The sequence below is a fragment of the Orcinus orca genome, chromosome 7 (assembly GCF_937001465.1).
Source record: "Orcinus orca chromosome 7, mOrcOrc1.1, whole genome shotgun sequence".
Taxonomy (NCBI): domain Eukaryota; kingdom Metazoa; phylum Chordata; class Mammalia; order Artiodactyla; family Delphinidae; genus Orcinus; species Orcinus orca.
This window is the reverse complement of record NC_064565.1, coordinates 21,699,439-21,716,645: the sequence shown is the minus strand read 5'-3', so window position 1 is coordinate 21,716,645 and position 17,207 is coordinate 21,699,439. Positions and strand designations below refer to the sequence as shown.

General features: G+C 44.7%; 1 long non-coding RNA gene across 1 annotated transcript in view; it reads left to right on the top strand.

Annotated features, from left to right (window-relative positions):
- The window catches only part of LOC117203919 (uncharacterized), a 131,858-nt gene extending 115,061 nt beyond the window's left edge, over positions 1-16,797 (top strand). The window contains exons 8-13 of the long non-coding RNA XR_004486881.2: positions 736-1,708; positions 5,353-5,501; positions 7,004-7,043; positions 11,212-11,958; positions 12,981-13,073; positions 16,612-16,797. This is a non-coding gene — a long non-coding RNA (uncharacterized LOC117203919). The remainder of the gene's footprint in view (positions 1-735; positions 1,709-5,352; positions 5,502-7,003; positions 7,044-11,211; positions 11,959-12,980; positions 13,074-16,611) is intronic.
- The last annotated feature ends 410 nt before the right edge of the window (positions 16,798-17,207 follow it).

The following is a 17,207-nucleotide window of genomic DNA, read 5'->3' as shown; positions in this document are numbered from 1 at the left end:
TGCACTGACTTGGCATCTCAGTCAGTGATAGGAGGCACTTTTCTCTTTTTTGAGGAAATGTCCTGTCTTGACCTGAGGCTCATGTCGTGCACAGGCCTCTGCTAAAGCAGATTGTTTTTCTGGACCAGATCACAAGCCAGGATTTTAAACTTGTGAAAATGCATAATAATTTGTCCTCCCGCATGTCTGGAGTCTGAATTGATGGTTCTCATTTAACCACCAGCACAGATCACAGGCGGTACCCAACTCACCAGTGTGAGGAATTCCTAACATTCATCAGAAAGTTGGATGTTTGGCACTAGGCTTGATTTTCCTCACAAAAACAGCGACAATTAGGTTCCCAGGTTTGTCAACAGAGCCTTGAACACCCCAAGTGTGCTGTGTTATTGACCCCATATTGTCCTCACAGTGCTCTGCTGGCCCTGTTTGGACCACAAAGTTTTCTGTGAAAATGTGAGCGAGGATTTCCTCTAGTTCCAAGTTGCTGATGGCAAGGCTCGTGGTTTGGGGCTGGGGTTTGGGGAAGGCAGGACAGTGGGGTCTAGGATGCTGTATTAGTTTCCTGTTGCTGCTGTAGGAAATTACCACAAATTTAGTGGCCTAAAGGCACACACATTTACTGTCTTAGAGATCAGAAGTCCTTCGTGGGTCTCACTGGGCTAAAATCAAGGTGCCTGCAGGGCTGCATTCCTTCTGGGCGCTCTGGGGAAGAATCTGGTTCCTTGCCTTTTCCAGCCTCTAGAGGCTGCCCACGTTCCTTGTCTCCTGGCTCTCCTTCTCCATCTTCAAATCCTGCGGCGGTAAGTCCGTCTCATGCTGCCATCTCGCCGGGTCTCTCTTCTCCCTCCCTCTTCCGCTTCCAAAGACCAAAGTGAGTACATTGGGCCTACCTGGATAATCCAGATTCATCTCCCCATGTCAACGTCAGTTGAGTAGCAACCTCAGTTCCATCTGCAACCTTCATTCCCCTTTGCCATATAAAGTAACATATTCACAGGTTCCAGGGATTCGGTCACAGACATCTTTGAGGGGCCGTTATTCTGCCACAGGTAACCAGGAGTAAGGGGGTCCATCCGAGTGTCACATTCAGTTAATTGCTAAGTTTTATTGATAGTATTTTGGAACTCCCAACAGAAACACCCTTACCTTTTACATCTCCCTAGCTGTTTTCCTTACTGCCTCTCACATGTAATGCTTTTCTAATACATTAATAGCTACAGAAGTCCAGCTTTTAGAAAGAGTAAAAATGATTGAGCCACTGAAGTGACCTGGGCAGGCCTCATGGAGGGGGCTGGCCTTAGGGAAGATGATGAATGTACAGGACAGGTTTCCAGAAGGGATATCTTGGGACAAATGTAAAGATTTCAAGTTATTAGGAATGGCTAGGGATAGGTGGTGAGAAGAAAGGGTTGTGTTGGGGAAGCCACATCAAGGAAGGGGATGATTCGAGAGGCTCCTGAGTTCCAGCCTGACTATGGGTTTGTGTAAACATACAGATTGGCCTTCTGCAAGAGCGTAAGATTGGGCCACGTCCTGGCCAGCCTGATCCTGCCGGTGAGGAGGAACTGTGAGGCCCTGATACTGCTCTGCTCTGCCCCTCAGACGTGGGATGGAAATGAATCGTGAATCTTCAGTTTCACCAAGAGCCTGCTTTGTAAACCAGTTTGAGGCCCACGCTCTTTGCAGCATCTCATTCAAAGAAATTCAGGTCCAGCATCTAATAATACTTGAAAAGCAGTTTAAATCTTGACTTCAGTCTTGAGAAAATGCCAAAGAGGGCACCAAATTTTCAAAGCCCCGTTGCCTTTCCTTACATCTCTTTGACTCCCATACAAAGATCGGCCTCCCCGCTCCTGCTTCCACTCTAATGACTCAGGTCACAGGGACTTCTTTGCTTCCTTGTCTGTTTCACTCTCTTTCCTGTTTCTGTTCAATTTGGTGAAAGTCCAGCTAGGCTCTTGCTTCACGATCCAGGAAAGCAAAGGCAGGTTCTCCTCTGTGGGTGGCAGGGGGATGGGCTCTTAAGGACACTCATACTCGTTTTTCCTGTTGCATTTAGTTCTTTCAGCCAAGGTAGAGAGCAGGGAGGCGAGGGCTGGCGGGAACGCAAGGCCATGGGCAGGGCGGTCCCCAGGCGGCTGTGGCCTTCTCCCTGCTAATGGAATCGGTGTCGTGAAGCAGCGAGGGCTCCACAAGAGCGGAACCGAAGCCGGCACCCGTGGGGCTGCAGGAAGAAGCAGAATCTTGCTGGGGTTTCATTTAAATGGATGCATTTTACAAATATTGGATTTTAGCTCACTCAAGAAACAATTAAACTCCAAATCGGGTTGTACATATTAAATCATAACAGTGGGGAGGCAAATGCAGAGGTGCTTAGCAGATTTAAGAATTAATAGAACAGAAATTGGTACCGTGAAATTAGCGCCTCGTCCATCTAATCGAATGGTGCATTTACCCACAGTGCCAAAATAGATACAGTTAGGCATAGCACTTATCTTTCCTGTGGCACCTGATGGCTGGAGGTCTTAAAGAACTTTTCAAATTACCCTTCTAAAGTAATTAAATCTCTGCCTGGAGGTAGGGGGAAGAAGAAGAAGCCATCCGTAAAATAAAATGCAAAGACTCTCGCTTTTCCTGTCGCTTTGTAATGCTGGCAGGCTGGTTTCTTTCTCTGTCCACACGTGCATTTTCGTGGAGCTGCCAGGTGACCACCAGCATTGGGTTGGTCTTCCTTGGGGCTACTGTAAATCCAGCCTTATCCTTGGAATCTTGCCCGCCAGTTCTTCTAGAAGTGACTGCCTCTTCTGATCTATTGAAATCCTTAATACGTGGAAATAAATGCTAAGTACCTTGTATTATTAATAGACTGAGCTCCACAATCAGGTTCTTGTCTTTTGGGGAGTATGGGCCATGTCTTTCTTTCTTTTTTTTTTTTTTTTTTGCGGTACGCGGGCCTCTCACTGCCGTGGCCTCTCCCGTTGCGGAGCACAGGCTCCAGACACGCAGGCTCAGTGGCCATGGCTCACAGGCCCAGCCGCTCCGCGGCACGTGGGATCTTCCCAGACCGGGGCACGAACCCGTGTCCCCTGCACCGGCAGGCGGACTCTCAACCACTGGGCCACCAGGGAAGCCCCCATGTTTTTCTTATATGTGTTTTGCTTTGTTTTTCCTGCAGCTCCCAGCATGGTGTTTCATACATAGCTGGTGCCAGGAGGAATATTAAAAATATTTAATAACTGACTAGGGCACCAACTGATCAGAACAGATGTTGAGGGCTAACACCCAGTACAGCGATGCCACCATGAACCCACTAAATGTCAGCCCTGTGGGGTACAGAATTGTTCATTGGCTTATAAAATGGACCCAGGCTGTGACCGGTTCCTTCTTCTGGAGCAGAGGGTATTGCCAGTATGACTAATATAATTGGAAATTTATAGCATCTTTATTTTACAAGTGGACAGACATTTTAAACTAACTTCCTGAATGATACTGCGGCTTGCAAACTGCATTTAAGTTTTGCATGTAACGACAATATGATGACACTGATAATGACAGTGCCACACATTTTTATGATTCTTTATAAATTCTTAAAAGAATGTTCCCATCTGTGATCTCATTTTATTTTCTTAGCAACTCTGAGATAAATATGACAGATATTAATATTCTCAAATTATAAAGAAATGGAACATCAAAAAGATTATGCCTTGGATATTGCATCATGTAAATATTCACACACATGCCCCTGTGCACACATATGTACATGAACAGACTTACACGTAAAAGGATGATGCCTATGCTTGGGAAGCAGATGGTTCAAAGAGATGAAAAGTCCTGGTATTGTTTAAGAATACGTACAGTGCAACGCATTGAAAGTTTGGAGGGCGGACAGAAACATTAGGATTCATCTCAGGTGGATGAAGCTTCTCACCAGAAGTGTGTTTAGAACAGGAGTTTTGAGAAACTCAAAAGAGTGAAGCAACTTCAGGAGTTTGGGGTATATATTTATACTTATATAACTGGTTAAAATTTCTCAGTCTAGTACAGGTTACCGTATCCTGGGATCCAACGATAAACTTTCAAAAGGGTCTTTGAATACTCTGAAATTATATACGGCACTTTGTATGTATAGATGTGAACTTATCTGGGGAGTGAATCCATGGATTTCATTGAGTTTTCAAAGACTCTGTCATTCAAAATAGTTTAATAATCTCTGCTTCAGGGAGTCTCAGTTATTTACCTTAAATGATAAATACAGTAGCATAAATTAGGGTTTAGGATTAACACAAATAATTTGCAGACTTATAATGATGTATGAGTTTAAGTGGTTCGTTAACCTATACACTCTCATGGCAAGAATATACTTATTATCTTTTATTCTAAGTCTTCTTTTCTAGGTTGCTTTGCTGTTTCTACTATTTCCTGCTTCCTCAATCTCCTTTTCTGGAAGCCTTAATTTTATAATTTTCTGCACCTCTAGGCAATTTCCCTCTTACTATTTAGGGTATAAAAGAACTTGAATGACCCCAGGCTCTAGAGAAGGACCGTAAGTTTCTACCACAAGCACCCTCCTGAGTAAATGCCATCACTCAGACCCTCGGATTCTCACCTAGACTTTTCTGTCCATATTATGCCCAAGAGCTGAATGGTTTGCACATTCTTTCTCTATTACCCAACCTATTAATTTTCTGATCAAGAGTAACTGCTATCACATGATTACCTTGTTGGTGACAGTAACATATTGACTCGATTAGCTTTCAAGGGGGAATTAAAAGAGGTTAATGGCCCACATTTGTTTATATCCTGTTAATAGGTGAGGCTATGGGGGATTGTGGAAAAGACTAGAAATTAGGGCTTCTGGGTTTCATCCAGCTTTACCACTGCATGCCCTCTGCCTAACACGTAACCTCTTCTCATCTCTGAAATGGCCTCAGTTGTGAGAGGTCCTTTCTGACATACCATTATACGATTCTTTAATAGGCCACCTGAGCAGATAGCGAATCATTTTGGAGAGATCTCCAACTCTCAGAGATATTTTGGAGTTTCCAAAATGCTTGCCTCATCTCTCGCTTAATCAGTGGTTTGTGAGAAATCACTGTGGTTATTGAAGCACAGGGCACCGTTTTTACAGCTTCCATTAAGGAGTGAAGCCAGGCTGTGGCTGCACTGGCTCAATAAATCATTTGTACTGGGAATGTATTTGTCAGTTTTTCCACAGATTGTGTGATTATGGCCTCGTTTTATTTCCAATGCTCATAAGTGGGGATGAGAGCTGACATTTGGTAATTGAAACAGTGTTCTACCTTTCATAGCACAGTTAGCAGGAATTGTTAAGAGTTTTATTTCTCTCCAAAGGGTTTTCTCTTGCTGGCTGCCTCCAAGTTCCCAGGGTTTCACACATTCTGCACCGGGCGGGCTCGCCAGGACATCGAAGACTACTACCAACAGCTGCTACAAGTTTAAAATCTTTAGAAGAAGGAACAGATTGCAGTTTGCTCCTGAGGGTTTGTTGAGTTTACATTTCTGAAATGTTAAGAGACACACAGTATAAGAATTTTGAACATTTTGCCTTGTGCCTTTATTTATTTATTTTTATTGAAGTATAGTTGATTTACAATGTTGTGTTAATATCTGCTGTACAGCAAAGTGATTCAGTTATACATCTATATACATTTTTTTCATATTCTTAAGAATTTTGAACATTATTAATGAGTAGAGTTCTTCCTTCTTCAGGTCTGAAGGGAAAGGGTTCTCTTCTTTCCATGATCCTTCTTGCTCGCCGACTCCCACCAGCTCAAGACCAGCATCGCTGAGCCCTCACTGTGTGCCAGACCCTGTCAGTATTCATCACAATGACCCTAAGGGGTCCTCAGCATAATAGTCTGCATTTTATCGGAGTGTGAGCTGATTGGCTCCAAATCAGGAGTCTGCCTTCCCCACTGGCACCCCATTGCTTCACATGTTCACATCACTTTTAGATTTCTTTTCTCATTATTGTTAATGCTGTTCTACCTATAATGTTGTTAGAGTCGACAGCTTTGCCCTACGCCACCTCCTCTCACCCTAATCACACATATCCACACCCACACAGGGACACACGCACAATCCCTCACACACAGACATCAGCACAGACACATGTGCACATAAACTATCAGAGGCTCTATCGCACGCATATGCACGCACGTGCACACGCACACACTCACACTCACACACATTGAAAGTAAAACCCCAGAGTTTCCATGGTGCAGTTTCCCGAGACTCCTGTTCTCCCTCACCCGGGACTCTGACTCTCTGCTGCTCTAAGTTGCCCCCCTCTGATCCCTGCTTCTCCCTTCCTGAGCAGTGTAGCCAGCTTCCTGCATCTTCCACCTCCTGCTAAGGATAGAGGTGTGGGGCTGAGAGGTTAAGGCAAAAGGCTCTGTCTGCATGCCTGTGGGAGTTTTTAGGCAGATAGATGGTTGGGATCAGGGGCGAGGTTGGCTCCAGTACCTGGTAGTGGGGTCATGTGCTACCGCTGCTGGGCTGACATGGGGACATAAAATCTTCCCCCTCGACACTGTAGGAATGGGGCTGCCCCAGGAACCTGGCGGGGCGGTGCAAGTCTGGGGAAGTATGGAAAGGGACCCATGGCTAGTTTATATATATATATATACATATATATATATATATATATTTTTTTTTTTAGTGGTACGTGGGCCTCTCACTGCTGTGGCCTCTCCCGTTGCGGAGCACAGGCTGCGGACGCGCAGGCTCAGCGGCCATGGCTCACGGGCCCAGCCGCTCCGCGGCATGTGGGATCTTCCTGGACCGGGGCACGAACCCGTGTCCCCTGCATCGGCAGGCGGACTCTCAACCACTGCGCCACCAGGGAAGCCCCTATATATTTTTTTTATTAATTTTTATTGGAGTAGAGTTGCTTTACAATATTGTGTTTCTACTGTGCAGCAAAGTGAATCAGCTATATGTATATATATATCCCCTCATTTTGGATTTCCTTCCCGCTTAGGTCACCACAGAGCACTGAGCAGAGTTCCCTGTGCTATACGGTAGGTTCTCATGAGGCATCTATTTTATACATGGTATCAATGGTGTATATGCGTCCATCGCACTCTTGCTTGCCTCGCCCGTACCGCCTCTCCCGAGGTGCCCCGTAGTGACCCAGCAATAATAACACAAGATTCATAATAGTGTGGTTTTAGAGGCAAACAACTTCTCCCTTTGGACGGCTGATGTCAGAAATTCCCTTGGAGATGAACAAAGTCGTATGCCTTCTCCCAAGTTTAAAGATAAGGGGAAGCATGTGGGTGTCCTCAGAGAGCTGACCTAGTGGCTTTCACACACACCAAGATCGCTGTGGTGTGAGCTCAGAGCCACGGGCTGGGGCTGGGACAGTGGGCTCCCTCTGGTGGCCTCAGACAAGCCGCCACCTCTCTCTGTGTCTTATTTTTCCCATCTGCCAAAAGATGAAAGGGTTGGCTTAGAAAATCTCCAAAGCCCTTTCATGGCTAACTTCCAGATATGTGTATTATGATAAGTTGACCATGAAGCACTTTCATATTTTAATGGGGGTGGGGTAAAATGAGGACACAAGGGAACCAGCACCTGAAAGGGACCCAAGTGAAGTAGGGACATAGGCCCTAAGGTCAGGCCTCCTCACTTCAAACTGGTAAATCAAAGCTTTGGCCACAGGTATGTGAGGTTGTTTAGCTGGGCATGTTCTGATCTCCACGAGGAGACGGCTTCCAAAGTTTGATGAGGATGGAGGATCTGCAAAGGTAAGAAGGGGACAAGGAAATAGCCTGTTTCACAATCTCATCAAGGGTCTCCTGGTTGCATTAGATTAGGCACTGTAAGAATTACAGGCAGGCACAACTCCTGCCTAGTGGAGTCTCACAAGCTGTGTGACCCTGGGAAAGCTGCTTAACCTCTCTGAACTTCAGATGATTCTCCTCTAAGGTAGGGATAACAATTCCTACCTGGGAGGCTTCGTGAGCTAGGGTTTGCAGAAACGCCAGCTAGAGAGCAGGGTATATACGGCAGGCTGTTCGTGAATGGTCTCACAGAGATGCATCCATGGCTCAGACACTTGACCTGGGATTGTAGCAAGTTCCATAGAGCAGAGAATAACATGAATAAATAACATTTAGCTCTTTGGTGTTTGGAAAGCATTTTGCTTTTAAATATTCCTGCCTGCAGGAGGTTTTCTAAAGGTCAGCTCCATACAGCTTATTAAGGAAGATGATTAAATCAGTTGGCAGTTTGAGAAGAAAAAGCAGATGGATTTCAACAGCATCCTCCCCCCACGATTGACATTTTCTTTTACAAATCAAGGTGAGATTGTGGATTTGCTCTCGTGGTTCTCCGAAGGAGACCGTGGTGGTGCTGGGATGCGGCTCCGGTGCCTTCTGCCTTGTTTACGCCCAGCAGTTATTCCTGTTCCTGTCACTGCCAGTTACTGAAGAATCCATCATGCCCGAGACTCACAAGGGGGCTTCTTTTCTGCTTCCTGAGGAGGAGTGGCAGGGGCAGTGGAGGTGAACAAATTGGATTGATTACCTTCTGAAGACAGGGTTCGAGCTTCTGTCCTAATCATGCTGGCAGGACCGCCAGGCTGTCTGATTCACTCAGACAAAAGCCCTGAGAAAACAGGGAGGGTTAGGAGCCCATATGCTCACCTGGTGGTCTAGCGGCCACTCTGGATTGAGCAGGACTTCAGAAATAAGGAGAACATCTTTACTGCTAATAACCTCCCACAAATGTCATAACCAAGGCTCTGAATGCAAGAGACATGCCAAGATCTAATTCCACGTACTTATGTGTGTGGCTTTCTGATATCGACTGAGCTATTAATTGCTGCGTGTGTTCCTTTTTGTACTCCCCTTCCTGCAGGTAACTGGCTCAGCACATTATTGATTCGGGAGAGCTACGTGGTGGCGTAGAAGGTAGAAGTGGCCTGTTAGTCCCTCTGTCTCTGGTTTTTCAAAAGCTGAATTGCTCAGGAGAACAAACAGGGTTTGCTGAGGAGGTAGAAAGAAAGGAGAAGTGATTTTAGAGAATTATTAGAGAAGCAGGAGAGATCAAAAGACTCTCTCCACTGACCCCCACCCCACCCTGCCCTCTGCTAGGCTGGGAGATGAGGGAGAGAGATATCGGAAGCACTGAGATAACTTACTCATCAATCCTATTTTGTTCTATGTATTCATGTATTTATCACTCCTGGGTGCCCACTTCTGGGGGTACACTTCCTTCTCTCCTTACTAGGACCAAAGCCTTTGGCTCATCCCATGAGCTCATGTATTGCCTGTTTCCTCTGTTTCTGGAAGACTGCTTTTATGAAATATCTGGAATTTCTCATATCACAAAGAAAAAGTGCAGATTTTCCAGAATGACCAGGGGGTCTGTACACATAGCACTGAGCATCATTGGAGAGATTAGAACTGAAGACACTCTTTTAAGATAAGATGTTACTATAAGGCGGAATGCATAACAAAAGTGTACAGTGTTTCCTAGGAACTCCAGCATTTCAATTTTATTATACTTTTATTGAATATTCAATAAAAGAATGTGACACCCTTTCAAATCGTGTTCTTGTAACCTCCTGCTATGAAGCTAAATGAAGACAGATCTGTGCTCTCAGCACAAGTGGCATTCAACCGATTCTAAAACTTATATTTTTCCTGTATTGAGCATATTTTAAATGCACAGCATTAAAATCCTTGGTTCCTAATAGCTCAGTCCTTTCACTTGCATATCACATTGCATTCAACAGTTCAGCATTTTTGTCTGAGAACATTTTTGGACGCTAGTTGGTGCTATTGTTGGCTAGTAATGGTACTGTTTCCTTCATTCATTCCACAAAAATGTATTGAGTGCCTACTCATTGCCAGGCATTGCGTTAGGCTCTAGAGAGGACTAGGACATACTGTCTTCGTTGTCAATGTGTTTGCAGTCGACCAGGCAGGGTGAACTCAGCTGACTCTATCTTAATGATCCTCTAAGCTCTGTAGCAGTGTGAGGCAGAGGGTGATACGATGGGCACCCAATCCTGGCTGCAGGGGGCCGAGGAGAGGCAGGGCAGGGAGGGCTTCCACAAGCAGAGGAGTAAGGGTTACCCAGGGGAAGGGGAAACGGGGAAAGAGGCAGCAGCATGTCCAAGGGTAGGCATCCATCAACTGGACATGCCTATTTGACTCAGGGACAATTTCAGATTTCAAAACACAAACCAGTAACTTCCGGCTGAGTAATACATGTAATAGACAACCCTATCCTGGTACTCGCCTCACCCACATTTATAGTCCAGACTCTATCAGTTAGATCATGCTCCTTTACTTGGAGGAGTGAAATTACTTTCCAAAAAATTGCAAATGTATGTGCAAAAATGCAACGTTTAACATTTTTCATAGTGATGACTTTGTCCCGTCTTCCTGGAAAATTGCAGTACTTGCCCCCAGACCAGTGCCTCCAGGGGAGTCCAGCTTTCAGAGTCTGTACCTTCTTCTGCCCCTTCCACTGGGTGCCTTGTCAGGCTGCTGGACCTGGAAGTTATCCTCCCTCTTGCCTCTGGTCCTCCACAAGCCTGAAGTAAGTCTTTGATTTCATGAAAGGAGAGGTCTTTCTTGGACTGTCCAGTTCTCCAAAGCAGGAACATGTCAATGGAGTCTTTTAAAAGCAATAGAGGTGGCAGTAGGACCCAACAAGTTCACTGGACTTGGCCATTAGGAGGCCATTGATGACCTTGGCTTGAGCAGAGAAGCCAGATTGGGGTGGGTTGAGGAATGAATGAGAGCTGTGCAAATGGAAATCATGAGTGGGGTCTTCTCAGTTAGGACTTGGCTTGACAAAGGCGAGTGGAAAGGGACTAGACGGTGGGTGCAGGGACAAGTTGAGATACAGAGAAAACAGGTCTAGACATTTCCCATGCTACCTATTGCCACTTTTCATGCTCTTAAACCTGAAAGTCACTTAAAAAAGGTACTCGTACGTTTCAATTTTCCCCCAAATAGCCATTGTTTCCTAAACAGAAAAACTTTAACATCCTCTGCCTATCACTGACATCCAGAAAGAAAATGCAGTTCATTTTTTCCCTTTCAAATCATTAAGAACAAATCAATCACTTCGGGAAAATTCTTGTCATTGTCAGTGTGCCGAAACAGGCTGTGGTTCTGCACATGGGCACTGCATTAATACATGCATTTATTCTCTTTGCTCGCACAGAGACCCTGGGTTGCTTGTTTCCGTAAAGGCTGCCTGTCATCTCTTATGGGACCTTCACGTGTCAGTGATACCGGTTACCTCACGTCACAGCCCATCAGTCGGCTTATCTCCAGAAGAATGTGAAATTGCCTAACAAGCCTGCAAATGTGAAGGGCTCCACGGTGGCTTAATCACACATGATGTTCCCCTGTCTCATCTGTCCCCATACAGAGGCTGCACCTCTCATTTCTTAGACAGATACATTTCCTAGAGCTGTGGCTGGGCTATCCCAGTTGTGTGGGGTTTTAACCCCCATTCCCCAATTCCGGGGTGAATTTCATTCTGGAAGCCCTCCCGTGCCCTTCTCCCCACCTTAGAATCTTTCAGTCATCTCCTTCCCTAAAACTGATCTGGGCAATCTGGCAACATGGCAAAATTATTTTAGCCCAGGCTTTTAACTGTGTTTGGAGTGAGTGATAGCCTTGGAAACTTACTTGGGGGTAATGCACACATCCAAGTATATATGTCCAGCAACGTTTGCCACTTTGGGAGGGTGTGTACTCCCTTGATGTTCGCCCTCTTTGCAGAATTCTCCTGCCAGGGTCTTCTATAATCCACTAGCTGTCAGCAGGGATGGTTGTGATCAAAACTGCCCCCTCCAAAAACGGTGCACATTCTGTGAAGTGAAAGACATCATGATGGATGCAAAGATGAATAAAGTGATGGTCCAGCCCTCAACAAGGCAGAGGACCATACATTGTATCAAAGGTACATATATTATATAAAGGACTAGGAAGCTGGGGACACAGTGTCATGAAGGAGCCAATAGTATGATTATTTCTTAGTGTGATTATTTCTTAAAAGAAGGAGACAAACATGCCCAGGATAAGTCAGTGCTTTGTTCTGTGGTCCAGAGGTTTTGTGGGCAGCTGCTTCTTTATAGAATTTGTATTAACAACATTTAGAAATTTTCTGTATTCCTGATGCTGTGGCATTTGTGGCCTCGCTGGCTGGGGAAAAATTGCTGTTCCAAGGGGGCTAGTGCGTTCTTAGAGACAGCAAAAGGCTCACCCCCAGGAGCATCCCTTTCATTTGCAAACTAACAAATCCAGAACCTTTCCTCTGAACTACCTCCCCTCTCTGGCTCAGACACTCTAGGAGGCAGGATTCCTCCACCCTCATCAGCCAGAACTGGGTACTAGACAACTAGAGACCACCTCTATACCCAGAGCCCACTGATTATTCAGACGAACCAGTCCTAAACTTGTTCCTGCGGAAAACACAATAAATGCTCTGGGCCATGATTTCCATTCACCCTTTTGGGCTCCTGACCAAACCTGGTGTTTTCCCATGTGACCCTGCATGGAGTAACATGCCCCATCCTCTCCGGAAGTGTAGTACTGAAACAAAATGTCTACACTGAACTCCTTTCAATGGCATTAGCCTCTCTGTGTTGTCACTCAGTCACCTCTATAAATTAACATCCTGCAGGTGCATTTTGAGATAGAAGTGGGCTCTGAGACGGAGGGTAACCCCGTAAGAGGAAAAGATCTTAGGTCTTGGGCCATCTGCTTCCTAGGGCTTATGGGGTGTGGGAGTGAGCCTTTCCCCTTGTCATTAAATTCTTTACAAAAACATGATTTATAGCAGTGGCATTTACATAATAATTTATTTAATTAACCTCCTGATTTATGTAAAAGAATGTTGTTTTTATTTTTCTGCTCATAAATATTTCTGTGATAAGCATACTTTTAGATAAAGTGTAAACGTTCTTGTTTCTTTCCTTTAAGAAATTTTAAAGGTAAAATGACTGAACCCAAAGAGACATTTTTGCTGAGATGGGATGAGCTGAAAAGAGATGTGTTCCCTGAAAATTTCTGAAGGTGTGTTTGTTTCTGTTTCTGTTTCTTATTTTAAAATAAGACTTAAAATCATGGTTTTCGGGCTCCCCTGGTGGCGCAGTGGCTGAGAGTCCGCCTGCCGATGCAGGGGACACGGGTTCTTGCCCCGGTCTGGGAAGATCCCACATGCCGCAGAGCGGCTGGGCCTGTGAGCCATGGCCACTGAGCCTGCTCGTCCGGAGCCTGTGCTCCGCAACGGGAGAGGCCACAGCAGTGAGAGGCCCGTGTACCAAAAAAAAAAAAAAAAAAAAAAAAAAATCATGGTTTTTCTAGGTAAGATAAACAATTTCCGTACTTCTCAACCCTCAACTCTCTCTACCCATATACCGGGCTAATTGCCAGTGGGCAGTTTTAAAACTCACACATGTTTTCATCTTTATAGTTAACTCAATTTATATAATACATGGCCACTTCCCACATGTTAATAAACACAGACAGTAAAATTGCTAGACAGTGATTTCATCATTGTCTCCACAGTTCTTTTAAGTGCTTCAACATGCCTGTCACTGCTCTTTGCTGTAGCTGAGTAAGAGACCATCCCAGACCTCACAGACTGGGCTATTTGGTGCAGACATTGTTGAGTGAGCAGAGAAAAGATGACAACAGTGGTCAGAACCCTGGACACGTGCAGACTCAAATGAAATGTGACTCTAAGCTGACAGCTGATGTGTTTTTAGAAGTGGAGACATTAGGACTTCTACATCCACGTGACTATGTCCTCGGGAACAAAGGCACCTTAGAGGCTCTGTACCTAGAAGAGTGACACTGCTGTTTCCTTTTGGGAGTGTCCTTGTCGTGTGCAACACCTACGGCCACATTTTCTTGATACTCCTCAGTGGCAGCGAGTCTTTATTCTTTGCAAGTGGATTTGCTTATTGACGAATTTCACTTGTCACACGGACCCCAGTCTGAAGTTGTTCTGGGTCAAAAGGAACCAGAACGTCTTTAAGGCAAAGTCATCACTTTTTTCCTGTAGCTCATAAACTGGTTCTGAAGACAGGTCTCAAAGACAAGATTTCCAAAATATTTTGGGCAATAGCAGAATCTCCAGCCTGGACCTTTGGACTCCCAAAAGGATACTCAGATATAACACGTTTGGACACACACACGCACATGCACATACAATGATATTGGCCAAGGGGTCAAGGGAATGGACTGGGTGTCTGCTAAGGACCTTTCTAACTCTAGGGGTCTTTGCTTCTATTATCAATTTGATTAGTCAGGGAAAGCCTGGGAAGTGTCAAAGCCATCTTTATACCATCTACCATTCATATTTGCCTCTGTAATCAGAGCAAGAGGACATCTCCCCTGTGATAAGTAGCCCAAATGGAAAAGGCCAGTGGGACTCATTTCTGGATATTAGTCAAAACTGGGTGTGCTTAACAAAAGCAATGAATGTTATTTTCAGTTTCAGATCATTGTCTAAGTGAAATGGCTAAAATTAACTTCCTTAAGTATCACGGGAACCCAAGCATCCTCCAGAGGAAGAGGCTGTGAGGGGAATGGTGTGCACTCCACATCTGAGACCCCTGGTCTTGGCTTGACCAAAGCTCTTAGGGAGGCCCTATGAAAATTTGCTGACTAGTCAGACCAGCAGCTGCTCATTGTACTATTGTCTAAAAGGGTCGGTTTCATCCTTAAGGCACTGCTGGGGAGTCAGTCCCAGTCTTGCCTATCTCTTGGGGGTTATCACAAGTGTTAAAGAGGTAGTGCAGATAAAAAACCTTTAAAAATGTTTTACATTTATATTCCCATTACTAGGCTATGAGTTATCTAATAATATCAAAGACATTATATAGTCTGGGAAGTGGATTACTAGAATGTTACAAGTCCATCTTAGAATCAAGAAAATGTGCTAATAACTTATGGAAGTCACACCAAAGGTGGTTTAAGAGATGGATGTTAGTGGCTTGGTGGCAGGTGTTATAGAGAAAACTCTGCTCAGAGACGTGAAACCCATCGCCCATGCCTTCCCTTTCTCCTGACTGATCATTCCTATACTGGCTCTGGATTTAAGGTTGAAGCTTGGGGATAGGGCGAGGGGCACGTTCCCCCCAGGAGTCTCCAGCTGTGCTCCTGGGGCCCCTGGGCCAGTACTGTGACCTCTCTGTTTGTACACCTCCATGGTTTACTCTAGGACAGATTGAATTGGAAGAAATGTATGGTTCAGGGAAGAGCATAATGAAAGTGGGAACTCCTTATTCATAACGCAAATACACATTGAGCCCTTATTATAAAGCATAGCGCTAAGAGCTGGTACTGCAGACGGGAGCATTAAGTGGGCAAGAAAATCAATGTAGAGAGAAATGAAGCTGCATTTCTCCAAAACATCCTTCAGATGTTACAGAAAAAGCCAAAGGAAATTTTTGGCCAACCCAATAGAATGAAGGGAGGGAGGACACAGTTTGGGCAATGGAAGTGGATATGAGATATTCTCTCAAACCCATCCATCCCCTCCCACTGCTACCCTCTACTGTAAGCTACCATTATCTACTGCCTGGGCTATTAGCCTCTTAGCTGAACCACTAACAGACACTCTGGTCCCCTTCTAATCTGTTCTTCTACTTGCACCCATCTCTAAAAACTCAAGGCTGTTCATGACACTTCTCTGCCTATTACCTTTCATGGCTTCCCACTGCTCCTAAGATGAAGACTAAACTCTTAAGTGGACCAGCAAAGCCTGCATGGTCTGGTTCCTACTCTCTCTTCACCTCATCGTGCGTCACGCTGTTTCTCCAAGCTTCTGTTTTAGCCACATACTGGTTCTCTTTTTGTCCTGTATGGTTATCACGTTCCTTGCAGGGACAGGGGCTTTCAGCTGAGGTTCCTTCTGCCTGGTGCACTCTATACAGGGTGAATTTCCACATTTCCAGAGTGGATGATCACTTAATGCCAGAGTCCTTCCTTGATCTCTTTGTTTAGGTCAAACCCCCAATAGTGGGTGTGTCCTACATCACCTTTGTAGCAGTTTTACATGCTGGACTGTGGTGTTTGGTTATGATTCTTTCCCCTGCTGATATACTAGTTCTCTGAAGGGAGGGACCTCATCTGGTTTGGGTTACGGAGGTGTTCCCAGCACCTGATACATAGTAGGGGCTCATTAATATATGTTGAATCAATCAATAAAAGCAAATAGTGAGAAATAATGAAATCCCACTCTAAGACTGGACCAAAGAAATCTTCTCAAAGGTGTTGTCCTGACAGGAACGTTGAGTAAGTTTATAAGGTAACTCACCTGTCTGCCTTTTCTCCTCCAGATGAACAGAAATTCTATTTTCTAACTTTGAATCTCTCTACTGCATTCAAAGTCATTTCTAACATGCAGCTTCTTAAATTTCTCATATTAAAACAGCTTGATATTCTAGGTGGAAAAGAGTCTTTTTCTATGAAAGCAAATAATTTAGATGTTACTCAGTTTGATATGCAAACCAAGAAAATACCCAGAGTCAATTAGGCTTACTCAGGGGCTAGTAGGTGGTCCTGTGTCTCTGAAGCCGTTTCTTTTTCTTTTTCTTTACAGATGTGACTGTGGAAGCCAATATGATAATACAGAATGAAAGTCATGTACTGCCAGCGGATTTAGCTGTTTTCTCGCCAAATGTTATGTTTGTTAAGACTGAGCTATCATCAAAACAAAACAAAGGAGTCGTTCAGGAAGTGAGTTCGAAATGCAATCTGGTATTACATTTCTGATAACAAGAATAAATCAGTTCCAATGAGTCTCAGTAAACAGGTTTTGACGTCCTTTGTAATTTTTAAATGACGTCCTTAACTTATTACTTATGTGTGATTTATTTGAAGGGATTACTACTCATATATTAAAGACTCCAAGTCTGAGGATCTTTAATCATCTCCCATATCATCAGTCATCAGGACAGAATGTTGAGGGAGAGCATATACTGCCTTCTAATAAACCTTCCCAAGGCCTAGAGAAGCTGCAGAGACAGCAGGTTTCAGATTTTATATGGCATTTGCTCAGTTCAGTGAGCATCTGCTGGGTACCATTTTGTAGCAAGCACTATGCCAGCCAAAGAGGGAGGAGAGCAAGAATGGTAGTCAGTGACTTGAAGTAGCTTCTTCTTAATGGTTATTCTATGGCTGGGCAGCAGGCTTGAG